The following is a 13,184-nucleotide window of genomic DNA, read 5'->3' on the forward strand; positions in this document are numbered from 1 at the left end:
GATATAGCACAGTAAGTGAGCAGAGTCATAAAGATGAGAATTCTACAAAGCAATGCTGGTCAATCTTCGTGGGAAACACGGTTGATCTGTTCCTTGACCACCCATCTAGGTGTCTGTGTGTCCATCATTTACAGTTGCAGCATCTCCCCATCTCCCATCATGGAACTGTTAATCTGTTCCCATTAGGGGAAGTCAGATTATCACACAAATGACTAACAGTATCTAAGAAGAGCAGAGCCTCAGCAGGGTAGATAGCTCATTACTGGGGGGGGGGGGTACTTATGGGAGAAAAGGCCAAAGGGAAACAGCTTTGCCAGTGTTTTCATCAGAATTTTCAATGCCAGGTCCCTTTTCTTGTAATTCTGAAGGGTGGGAGCATGAAGGGAAATTGAATAATTCATATATCTTTCAACAATTCATAGATGAAAGACTAAATTAATTGATGAAAGGCATAACAGTATTAGAGAAAAGCTCATTGTATCAGTATTCTGAAACAACTGGAGCACTGTGAGAGACAAGTCTGCAAAGGACAGTTTTATTGCAAACAAGCCAGCTACAAAGAGATAGATGAGCATAAAAATTCTTACTCTTGCCACATTTTCTTTCAGACTACATTGTGCATGTGCCTGAGTACTACAAACCAACGTCATCAGGGAGCACCACCACCATCGGGGAGCACCACTACCATCAGAGAGTACCACCACCGTCAGGGAGCAATGCCACCATCAAGGAGCACCACCACTGTCAGGGAGCATCACCACCGTCAGGGAGAACCACCACAGTCAGGGAGCACCACCACCATCAGGGAGAACCACCACCGTCAAGGAGACCATTGATCTTCAAACTCTTCTCATAAAAGGTCTAAAGTCCTTTAAATGTATTATTTCAAGGTTGAGAGGGCAAGGCATTTCCACCAAGAGCTGAGACCATTAGGCAGCGACTGAAATTTGGAAGTATCTGTCAAAACTATAAAACAACGTACACAGATTGTACATGTCAAACTAAGTATAATCAACCTAGTTTACTGTGAAGGAGATTTCAAGATGGTTGCAACATTTCCTTTTTCTGTCTCCAGAAAAGCAAGCTGTGCCTTGAACTATGATTAGCAATGCCTACCCTTTGGTCCACGATAGTAACACAGCCTTCATGACAGTTATGTAGTGGACCTGGACCCCATGGCCAAGGCTTGAAAGTGTGTTTCATCATCATGAATTAACTTGAAGGGAGAACCAACATAAATGCAAATATATAAGGCAAGAGCCGTCAATCAAGCAAGTGGCACCCACCTGTTCTTAGGGAACTGCTTGTACCTGGTTCATCCGTCCTTAGGGAACCACTTGTACCTGTGCCAAACACTGGTCTTGCAGAGACTGACCTTTGTTTCTGGTTGCACAATGAGAAAAAAAAGTCCATTTAATCCAACAGTAGTGAAAATGAAAGCACATTACTGCTGTGGGGAGAACTGGCAAAGGTTAATTGAGTTTTAGATACTTATCCCTAATTGTTCAAGATTTTATCCTAATATCAATTTCTGCATTAATGCACAGGCACCCTCAGGCTGTGAAAGAGAGATTCCACTCTAAATTTAAACGTGTCCCCTCATCCAAAAAGGGTAGCGTTTTTTTCTCCTCTAGAGAATTGCACGAATCAGAATTCAACTTCTGAGGTGAAACAGGTCAAATTAACCAAATATACCCAAAATATTGCTTTAAGTCAGTGAATGGTTGAAATGTCCACCTGGTCGACCCCAACATGATGCTCAAAAAAGATAATTTACAGCATTGGTTATATACTAGACAGCCTCTGTTAAGGAGCTGTACTTTAATTTCACTAACGGTTTGACTTAAGAATTTAGAGGTACTTTTGCTGTAGCAGAAAGAGAATGTCTCTGGTTCATCAAGAATTGAGTTAGTATGCCACTCCTTCCTCAGCATTCAGAGTAGGTCATTATTTTACGGTGGCTTTCCTCTGGGCCTAGCATGGTGCCACATGATGACACTAAATGGCTATCAGGTCTGACCTGATGTATTTGTTCATCCTTGGGGGGCAGAGTGAGGATTGAGAAAGAAACGACCAGAGACAACGGTAGAGTCAGGAGGGCATCCAGTAAATACTCTGATTAGTAAGTTTATAATTTACAGTTCTTATATGCCCCAATCCAAAAGGGGTGGGGTGGGGGAAGCAAAAGGCTCCTTTACCAGGACACAAGAAACAAAAGAATGTTAACTACTTCCTTAACTCTCAAAGCCGCTAGTAATCACTCCCTTTACTAAACATTCTGCCACTAACCTTGAGGATTAACACACACCTTAGATCAAAACATCCTGCCAGCCACACCCTAGGTCAAGCATCCCGTGGCCCAGCCTTTGAGCAAAGACAAGCTCAAACTCTCTGACCTTCAGTCAAGATGGAAACAGAATTATACTTCTGTGGGTCTCTACTTGTGGCCATTTTGAGCTTTGCCTCCTTAGGCCTGGCAAGAACAAGGTGGTAGAGAGGTCTATTATAATTGTAATGAAGCCACTAACAGTCACTAGTAGAAGGCAGTAGAGAAGGGTCAAAGAGAATACAGGAAGCAGAAGGTTAATGAAAGAGCCTTAATCCATGATGCAGCTTCTAGGGGGTCTTCATGCATGATACGGTGAATTTCATACTATTGGGTGGTTCATGGCCCATACTCCTGTAAGTAATCCTTACCTCACTCTGTTATGAACATAATAAACTATCTGGTGCCCCCAAGATGGACTTTAGTGAAACTGTCCTTAGTGACCATCTGGTATTTGTTTGCTTTTCCCAAGGAAAAGTTAACATGGTAGTCACTAACAGGAAGAAAATGATCATAGTATTTTTAAGTCGTTAGGGCACAGTTCTGTATAATCTGACAATACCTTAGAAGACATTTCTATTTATTGCGACAATAATCCATCTGGAAAGTTTTAAAGAGCCATTGTTGTGGGGAAAGGAAGCGCATGGCTTTTCAGAACACCTGGTGTATAAACATTTAGTTCATAAAAATAAATGAAATTAACTGGGATTGATTTGCATTCCAAAAGGCTATCCACGTTACAAGGATAAACAACAACAATAATAAAGCATAACAAGAAACACTATTCAGGTATTCTTTATCTTATAGGATCTCTAGTGCTTTGTTCATTTGGACTCACAGTGATATATTGTAATATATGACCATTAACACATTCAACAACAATAGTAAGAGCAAAATGCATAGAAGAGTTATTGGACCCAAGTACAAAGCTAGTAGGGTCTATATAATGATTGTCTCACTAAAGCTTCTCTCTGAATTTCTATGTTTCATCCATGAGAAACTTTAGTTGTCTCATTACATGGTTATTTGGAGATCCCTGTTCAGACATATATTAGAGGTATTAGAAAGACCTGGATAAATCCAGAACCCCCCCCCCCCGCCTGCCCCCTCCAGCAGGAAAAAATAGAGCCAAAAATCTAAGCAGGGAGAGAAGAATCAGAAATCTAGGATTAGCCTGTCCAGTGATTCTGTTTCAGGAACTAGCTGAAGATAAAGTTAGATTGTAATCTTGAGAATAATCTTGAGAAATGGGGAGTTTCCCCCTTGTGATTATTATTGGTATTTTTTGAATACTCTGTTTCAGGAACTAGCTGATTATAATCTTGAGAAACAGGGAGTTGCCCCTTTGTGATCATCATTGGTATTTTTGGAATTTTCTATGACACCTTCCCTACCCCCTTTGGATTACTGGGCTGTGGTTTCTTCCCTTAAAAAACCCTTCTCCCAGTTACTCGGGGTCGAACTCCTCCCCTGAGTGGGTTATGAGTCTCGGCCCCAGTGTACTGGTTCCTGTCTTGTCGAATAAACCTCGTGTGACTGCAGCAAGCACGGTCTCTCATGAGTTACTGGGGGGGGGGGGGTCGTGTTATCCTGAGACTTGAATGAGAGTCTCCCCTCACTGGGGGTCTTTCAGTATAAACCAAACATCAGCTATTATTGCTACTCATTTCCAAACAGCCTACACATTTTGACTTGGTGAGGCAAGGATAGATAGATACTTCACAAAACATTTCACTCACTGTTAGGTATCATACTGGTGATCCAATGCCTGATGGTGTCTTGGTTCAAGTATGATGGGAAGCTTTATAAGCCCCAAAATAAGCACAGTCTCTTACGTCACTTCCTACTTCTCTGTATCAGCAGGGTGGCAACCACACAAAAGGATTCTGAACATTTCCTGTTATCACTAAGGTCCTTCTATCTTCCAAAAATACCACGATTAATAACATAAAGAGTTTACAAACAAGACTGTGGTGTCTCATGCCATACATAAATGATTCAATATCATACAAACATGTATTCCTATGACTCCTCCAAACATACCAGACAGAGTATATTAAACTGCTTCAAAGGGAACATAAGGAGGAAAAAAAATCATTGAACATAAACCAATAAAAAAAAAACACACACACATACAGCTACTTCACTACTTAGATACAATTCTAAGAGCAGAAGGAAGAAGATCTGAAAGCTATTTGCCTGCATGACCGGCATTCTTCCTGTCAATATTAGACATGCTATGTTTGATATTAGGCCCCGGGAAATCAACCAGACATTGGGTGCTTTACCTTTTCTGCTGCTATGAGCAATAAGCAGTTAGTACTGTCAACACTGTTTTTTTTTTTTTTGCCTTGGTAGACAGGCTTAAACGTTCATCTGCTAGCCCACTAATTCTGCTCAGTAGGCCTGCCAGCTGTGTCCAGTGGGCGCCCTCAGGCCGCACGTAGTCTAGCAATGAATGTGGCCCAATGCAAAACTGCAAACTTACTTAGAACATGATAGCTCTTGTTTTGGGTGTTGTTATTTTTAATTTTGCTTTTGGTAATTTGACTTTGCTGTTCTGAAGCATGAGCTGTGTCAAACAGATGGACATACCTGCCTACATCCATGATTGTCAGCCCTAAAATGCGTTTCTGGAAATTTGGTTTAATGGTCTAGGCCTGTGCTGTCCAACACGGTTGCTGAAAGCTACAATGGCTTTTTACCGTGAAACTGAAATAAGTTTGCATCTCATTGTCATACTAACCACATTTTAAGTACCCAATAGCCATATGTGGCATAATAGCCACTATATCGGACAGTGTACTATGGTTATATGGGTAGTGTTTGCCTAGTGCCTCATTTCCAAACATGGACCCTTGGCCAGGGTTGAAATCACAGCCAGTGCATTAGGATTATATGGCAACACAAGTCAGATAAAACCAGCTTCCTTAAGTGGAAACAATATGCAAATCTTGGAATAGATGCACAGAATACCGTTATGGAATTAGGAAGAGTCACCTTCTATGAAAATGTAGATCAAGAGACCTTCTAATTCCATCAACACAAAACTGGTCAGTGGGGGTCTGAGGATGCAGCAGATGGGAGAAGTACCTTCTCTGCACATGCAAGACCCTTAGTTCAAGGCCCAGTGTAGCCAAAATCAACAATCAAAAGGGAAAACAAAAATAAATATGTAAGTCATAAAAGAGCATCTATCCATGTGCCATTTGAAAATGAGCCATGAAAACACTTATTCCTTGGGTCTCAGAAATAAAATCCTTAACAGCGACCACAGTCACTATCGGTCTTTCAAACTAAGAGACATCATTTACTCATTAATTAAACCTGGAAACAATCTCCAGATTAACAATACAGATGATAAATCTGCATGGTTGTTTACCTACATGGGGCCCATACCCTCTGAATATCACTCCCCTGCCCCGGTTTTTCTTTTTCAGCTAAGTAAATAACTGTGTCAATGTAACAGCAGGGATGCTGATTCCTCTCTACACAACTTGACCATTCAATGAGAAGCCCTTCTCCTCCCTGTAGCCACCGTGTGTTCACTTTCTCCCAGGAGCTAAAGGCTAGCCTGCATTTCTGGATGACAAGTCAGGGCACTCAGCATATGTATGGGAAAAGCTATGGCACTGAGGGTACATGCCTAAGCTTTTCTTAGCAGTCACCTCTAGATACTGTCCCAACTGCTCCCTAACTCTGCCTTCCAAAAACGTCTTGCTGATGTCATGATCAACTTGTCAACTCAAATTCAGCAGTGTCTGAGGATGGCGAGTGATGCTTTCTCTGCATTTTTATGCACCGGGAGGATATCAACTCTGTTTAGTAAATCCATCCATCCATTATCTTCCTCCATTTAAATGGCTTGAGTTACATTACCAAAATGAACTGGCACTGGAAACAGAGTATTGAAAATGATGATAAAGAGAAAAGTAGGTATGGCCAAAGGTACTTTTATGCTACCTTTCCTGGCAATTCTAAGATCTTGCATGAGGTCGGAGTAATGGAGTTCATTTAGGTTTTGACCAGTAGCTGAGATCTCATCTCATAATGGCCTTAATGATGCTGCTAGTCACGGTCACAATTTGTTAACATTTTCCATTGGGAACTTTAATTAGATATGCCTTTTCGACTTCTAAAGCAAAGATTGTTAAACACGGGACAGTTTTGCCCCTGCCTCTTCCAGCAGGAGCCTTTGACAATGTGTACATTTGGAAGGGTGGGTATTCCTAGCATCTACAGCTACAGAGACTAGACATATTGCTGGACACAATGCAATGTACAGGAAAACCACCCTCAGTGAAGAACTACTGAGCCTAGGTGGGAAGAAGGGAGTCAGGAGGGTGGGGGAGCTATAGGAGAGGGCCGCAGTAGAGGGTAAAATACGGCATGCTACAAATTTGAAAATATTATAGTGAAACAATTGTGCATGTTATAGACTAAGAAAAACATAAATTGTTTTTTAAAATATAATTATCTAGTTCAAAATGTCAGAAGAGCCAAGGCTGGAAAAACAGTTGACCCAAAGCTATGTTTGGAACTTACATTTTCTTGATCATAAGCTCCCGGAAGAAACAAAACTGAGAAGTGTTTCATTTTTTCACAGCGTTCGAGCTGAACAAGGACAGTGCTAACATTTGGCTGTGACCGGCGGCACAGGCCTGAAATCCCGTGGACTTGGTATACTGAGGCATGAAGATTGCAAACTCAAGGGCTTGCATTTACCATCAATATTTAAATATTGCTGGACCAAGTTTTTACTTAAAATATTTTAATACCTTACATAAATTTTGTGAAAAATCAGAATGCCTTCATCTTTTTAACACTTAGTCATTTCTAGAAAACCTTTGTGTGAAAACGGTTTTAATATTTTAGAAGCAGCTCTGAGAATTTCATTCTATGAGATTTATTACTAATTTCATAACAATAACTTCAATAAATATCTTAAGGGAGAAGCTCACAGTTGATAGGACAATGGGGCAGTGGGTGCTGGGGGTAAGGCTGTCTAATTATTATGGACATTCTTTGGGTTCCAGAGAATTCATTAACAACCTGAAGGTTTGGTTATCTTTTGCCCATGGTACAGCATGGGTCGTATCTTATTTTTCCTAGGCAGTGGGGATGACAGCTCCAGAGGGATGTTTGCAATCATGGAGAAAATAGGATATCAGCAAAAAAGGCAAGGTGGGCAGAAGAGGAGGCAGGCTGGTGGCATCGTATCTATTCAGGAAGGCCCTCTGGTGACCCAGTTACTCCAATAGGACTCCTTACACAACAAGCAGCATCTGGGGACCACATGCTCCAACATGGGAGAGATTTGGCACTCAAACCCTATGCTACTGAAAGACCTGGATAAATCCAGACCTCTGTCCAGCAGGAAGAAAATAGCCAAAAATCCAAGCAGGAAGAAAGGAATCAAAATCTAGGATTAGCCGGTTCAGTGACTGTGTTTCAGGAACTAGCTGAAGATAAAGTTAGATTGTAATTTTGAGAATACTCTTGAGAAACAGGGAGTTTCCCCCCTTGTGATTGTCATTGTAATGTGTTTTAAGAACTAGCTGATTATGACCTTGTCAGTAGAACGGAGAGGCAGGGAGTTGCCCCCTTGTGATCTTCACTGGTATTTTCGGAATTTTCTGTGACACACTACCTGCCAATTCTGGATCACTGGGCTATGGTTTCTTCCCTTAAAAATCCGCTTCTCCTGGTCACTCGGGGTCGAACTCTTCCCCAGTGTGGGTTGTGAGTCTCAGCCCCAGTGCACTGGTTCCCGTCTCATCTCATCATTAAAGCCTCGTGTGATTGCAGCAAGGGCGGTCTCTCGTGAGTTACTGGGGGGGTCGTGTTATCCCGAGACTTGAGTGAGAGTCTCCCCAGCACTGGGGGTCTTTCACTACAGAAAGGGAAACTGTGTTAGCTTTCCTCTGGTGATTTTGTAAGACTTTAAGACAATCCTGAAGCCATTTTTGACAATTCTGAATCCTCTCAGCCTCTGTGCCATAGTGCTTCCCCTCCTCCCCTGGGAACCAAGGACCTAACAGCTACACTCCCACGTATTCAGTTCCTAAACAATTACCCATATATGTATGTTTTGGTTCGGTCCCCTGGGAAACGGGGTCAAATGACCTCTTACCTCATCTGATCTGGCAACAGCTCTCCAGTAATAGCCCTTTCAAATAAGCCAATCAGAATAGTCAAAGAACAACCCCCCTTGTTTCTGTGGCCCCTTTAAAAGTTGACTGTACCAGCTATTCGAGGTCCCTCGGCTTCCCGAATGCTGGGGGACCCTGTCATGACAGAATTAATAAAATCCTCATGCTTTTGCATCGGCTGTGGTGTGTGAGATGGTCTCTGGGGGCGACTCCTTCTCGGTGTTTGGATGCTAGAGTCCAACAATTTCCTATATACATTTTCTTAGCATTTACTTGTCAGTGGGTATAAGTTTATGCACGTAGGATGGGAACCAGTGTTGCTCAGCATTTTCCAGCTCTCTGTGCTTTCCAACAGGACAAAATGCTGTGCTCACCTGTTAAAATGCCTTGCCCTAAGCTGCTATTAACATTATTAATAAAATAAAATATTGAATACCACCATTTTAATAACCTGGGAAAATGCCTCTGCTTCTGAAGTAAGTTCAGAAACCTTGGCATAGTTGAATACAATCAACTCAAGTACTTTTGAAAAATAATCAGCCATGGTTAAGGTCTGCCATCTCCACCCAATACCCTTTATTTTTTCCTCCTAATGTTCAGGCCACTTTCTTTTACAGAACTTTAGTCTTAAATAAATAAGCTGGTGTGTGTATGATATGGAATTCTTTTCTTAAACATATGAACTACACTCCCACTATATGACCTATGTTCTGCTGTCCTGCCCCTGTTTAAGAGCAACCCCACCAGCACCACCAGGTTTGGCTAAATGAATCAAACTGACTTCCAAAGTCCAATCTCTATGCTCAGACCTGAGTCCATCTCTCAGACTTCATCAAAGATGTTTCTCTGCAGTGGACAGAGATTATCATGGAAACTCACAACTGGCTAAAGTTTGGAGACTCCATATCTGTAGAGGGCTTGTCTCTAAACGGGGCATCAATATCACCTTCTCCTTTCCCAGCGTATCAGTGTTCATTATGGAAAAGGGGGCATGAAGACTGCAATTAGGATAGAAGTCGTGAAACAGTGTCTCTTGGACATGACAGGATAGCTACACACATGTGTCAGGAGCCATTTCCCCCCAAAAAATATTGCAGGGACCATTGTCCTGGGGAGTTTGCAGAGAGCCCCACACCCCAACAGTATTAAGAAATGTTTTGTTGGCAGAGCCTACCCCACACCCAACTATCTGTTAGCAGAACCCGCCCCACATTCCAACTATCTAGAGAACTAGGTGTGTCAACTCCTAGTTGTGTGACTTCCTGACCTAAGAATCATGACCTGACCGATCGTAACCTCCTGGTCGAAGACCTCGTGACTGGCTCGAACCGTGGCTGCAAGATTCCTTCCTGCCCATGCCCCTGACCCCATCCCAACCCAAATCCAGGGGCCAACCCAAATTCCTCATCTAGGGGCTATATAAGCTGCAACCGTGAAGCTAATAAACGGAGGCTTTGACACACCTTGTTTGGCCTTCTTCCTCTCTCCCGCCCATGTCTTTTCAGATAGCGCCTCTTTGGGACCCTGGAATAACAGACCTGCCAGGCGGGTTACAACCCTAGACTAACTGACCCACTGGGCGGTCTACACACATGAATTCACAGTAACTGTGGTTGCCTGCACATGATGGAGAAGCCTTGTTAGCCAATTACCTTTAAGAGGTGGGTTCAAGTTAAGGCATGCCTTTTTGGGACCTAGAGAAATGGGTGCAAGGCCTAGGTGTGCTCTCTCTGTGATTCCCATGGGGCACAGCTGAGCTTGGACTTCTTGTTCCTTTTTTGTGAGTTTTCCCCTCATAATAAATAAAAATATAATTGTTTTACCCTTTAGCTGGCCTGGTTATTTCCCAAATCGAGCTATTTTCTACGTGCACATGATCAAGACAGTCACCGTGTACAGTATGTAGGGGAGAGGCTCATGAGCTCCCCTACTGGATGAGGAGCAGCTGGCAGCTGACAGGTGCTGGAGGAGGCAAAGAGCGGTCTTTATGGGTGTGGTCACTGGTAGGTTGCACATGCCCCAGTGGAGGGCTTTACACCCATGAGTGTGTAAGAGGCAGAACTTGGACTCAATGGGTTATAAAGAAGAAACAAGAAGTCCTACATGAAAGACTTGAGTTGGGGGTGGAACTAGAAGGAGTTAGAGATTGAAGTGAGTGGCTAATGTGATCAAAATACATAGTTTGCATTATGTTACTCTAAAAGAACTAATAAAATATTACACTGAGAAACATAAATTCCATGTTTTTGAAGGAAGCTTGAGCTTTCCCACTTGGGCAAGGAAGCAAGGCCGAAATTCCACACCTAATTTCCGATTCTAAAGTGTGAAGTACCAAACATGGTGCAAAATTACAAAATCTTGAAAAAAATGAATTCAAGTCACCATTTTGAAATATGGTAGGCCATCAGCAGACATAATTATGTAAAGGGAAAAAGGGAAGAAGGGATAGAGGAAGGGAGGCAGGGATGAGGGAGGGAAGGAGAGAGAGGGCCATTTTTCATTCCCCAGAAACATATAAAGCATTAGCAAAAACAATGTATGAATATGATGGCCAAAGCTACAAAGTATGTATGCATGAGTAAAATGAAAATCCCAGATATCCTTTCAATGAAAATCCATGATACAAAGTTGAATTTTATATTCAATGCCTCCCCTTCATTACACCCTATACAGTTCTTGTTTTCTTATTGTACAGCAACGGGCATGGCCTTCTACGTAGAAACATATTGTTAAGGCAAAGAGAAATCAACAGGTACGTTGCTAACACAAGTGATCCCTGGAACAATTAAAAAGAAAAAGGAAACACATGCAGAATAGCTTAAGTTTTGTGTCTATACCTGGTCTATTGCAGGGTCCTAGTATGTTTTACTTGATTCTATTTATGATGTAAAGGAAATAGGAAAGATTTGCAATAGCAGACTAAAACTTCAACACAGAACTGACTTTTGGGATCACCAGTCAACCACACATGATGGGCCCACATCGACTGTTAGTGAGGTTTCTGCGATGCTTGTCATTTTAAAAATGCTTTGAATTACCCGCCCAGTGCTGTGTACACAGCTTTCTTCAAGTCAGTTATCCTCAGAGCTAAGCACCCACGGGATCTGATATTACAGTGTTGGCCTAAGTGGCTAACCCTGGCTATCTTTCTGCACCCTGAGAAGTCATTGCTAAAAGTCAGGAAGAGGGGCTAAAGAGATGACACTTCAGCTAGAAACACTGACTGCCCTCCAAGAGGACATGGCTTCAATTCCCAGAGTACACAATTGTAGCTAAAACCAATCTGTAACTCTAGTCCAAAAGATCCAACATCCCCTTCTGGCCCCCCATGGGTACCAGACATGCAAGGGGTGCATCGACAAACATGTAGGCAAAGATACTCAGGCATACAAAATACTATTTCAAAGGAATATCTTTCTCATTGAAATAATGGAAATCATAACTGCTCTTTTCATGATAGACGTGTAACTGGTGGTATTTTAATGGTATTCATACATTAACTTATCTACAGCTACACAAGAGGAAACTGAAGCACTGGGCATGAACAAAACTGTCCAGAGCCGCAGGGCAAGCCTATAGGAGATCTGAAGAGTCCCCTGTCCACTCGAGCACACGACTCTGTGTAAGTCTTGCCCTTCTCTCCCATTCCCTCTACCTTGCGAAAAACCATTAGATCACATCTCTAAAGCTAGCCACCAAGGACTATCCCTTATTTGGCTACTTCCACCTCCTAACACTGACTACCAAATTCCAGCAATCGAAAGCCCCCCTTGGTTCATCTAATTAAAATGCCCAATTAGAGCCAAATACCTCATCCTAACATGGGGCTTCCCCATTTACCTTTATAAACCACCATTTGCCTATGTGCCAAGTCTGTCTCCTCTCTGTGCAGAGGCAGTCCTTCGTCTCCCCAGGACAAAGACCTCTGCCCGCCTTCCCCTTCTCCCTCACCCTCTATCATCTTTACTATCATCCTAGCTCATCCTAACACAGACCTCCCCTTTTTCTCCTCTTAAAAATTACACCTGCAAGGTCATTTGCTGCTGTTTTCTGCCTGAGTCAGGAAGAAGCCACTTTAACTTACTTTCCTGCTTAATAAAGGACCTCTCTGTGGAAATAAGTATTTGGGTGTGGTCTGTGCCTAATCCAAGGTCAGGGAGGAAGCCTCTGAAGTGCCAAAAATCTTGTGACCAAGATTCAAGTCAATCCCTTATGGATACAGAGGCCACACCCACCAGAAATTCCAGCCTCTGGAAGATTCTTCTCTCCCCTACTTCCTCTTCTCATCCCTGGACTACCATTGTACTCTTAAGTTCTGATGTCATATTGCTACCACCCTGGTGTGTGAGTGGACCCCTCTAAGGCTCTGACGTCAGACATCTGTGACCCTGGTGTATGAGTGTACCCTTTTGAGGCTCTGATGTCAGATGTCTGCGACCCTGGTGTATGAGTGCACTCTTCTGAGGCTCTGACATCATGTAGCTATGACTCATGTGTGTGAGTGGACCCTTCTGAAGCTCTGACGTCAGATGTCTGTGACCCTGGTGTGTGAGTGCACCCTTCTGAGGCTCTGATGTCAGCAAAAGCACTGTGGTAATTACATTGCTTGCTGGTCCTTTTCTTCCTCTGTCACTGCCTCAGGAGAAACCACTGCTTTTCCTGACCCCTTTCTAACCCAAGGGGGACAAGATTCCTTCATGCCATTG

General features: G+C 42.7%; 1 protein-coding gene and 1 long non-coding RNA gene across 4 annotated transcripts in view; both read right to left on the reverse strand.

The window, feature by feature from the left end:
• Window positions 1–1,324, reverse strand: part of LOC142859222 (uncharacterized) — a 321,618-nt gene extending 320,294 nt beyond the window's left edge. Inside the window, exon 1 of the long non-coding RNA XR_012912139.1 lies at window positions 1,287–1,324. This is a non-coding gene — a long non-coding RNA (uncharacterized LOC142859222). The remainder of the gene's footprint in view (window positions 1–1,286) is intronic.
• The window catches only part of Fhit (fragile histidine triad diadenosine triphosphatase), a 1,412,380-nt gene that overhangs the window by 592,222 nt on the left and 806,974 nt on the right, over window positions 1–13,184 (reverse strand). The window lies entirely within an intron of this gene.

The sequence above is a fragment of the Microtus pennsylvanicus genome, chromosome 10 (assembly GCF_037038515.1).
Source record: "Microtus pennsylvanicus isolate mMicPen1 chromosome 10, mMicPen1.hap1, whole genome shotgun sequence".
NCBI lineage: Eukaryota > Metazoa > Chordata > Mammalia > Rodentia > Cricetidae > Microtus > Microtus pennsylvanicus.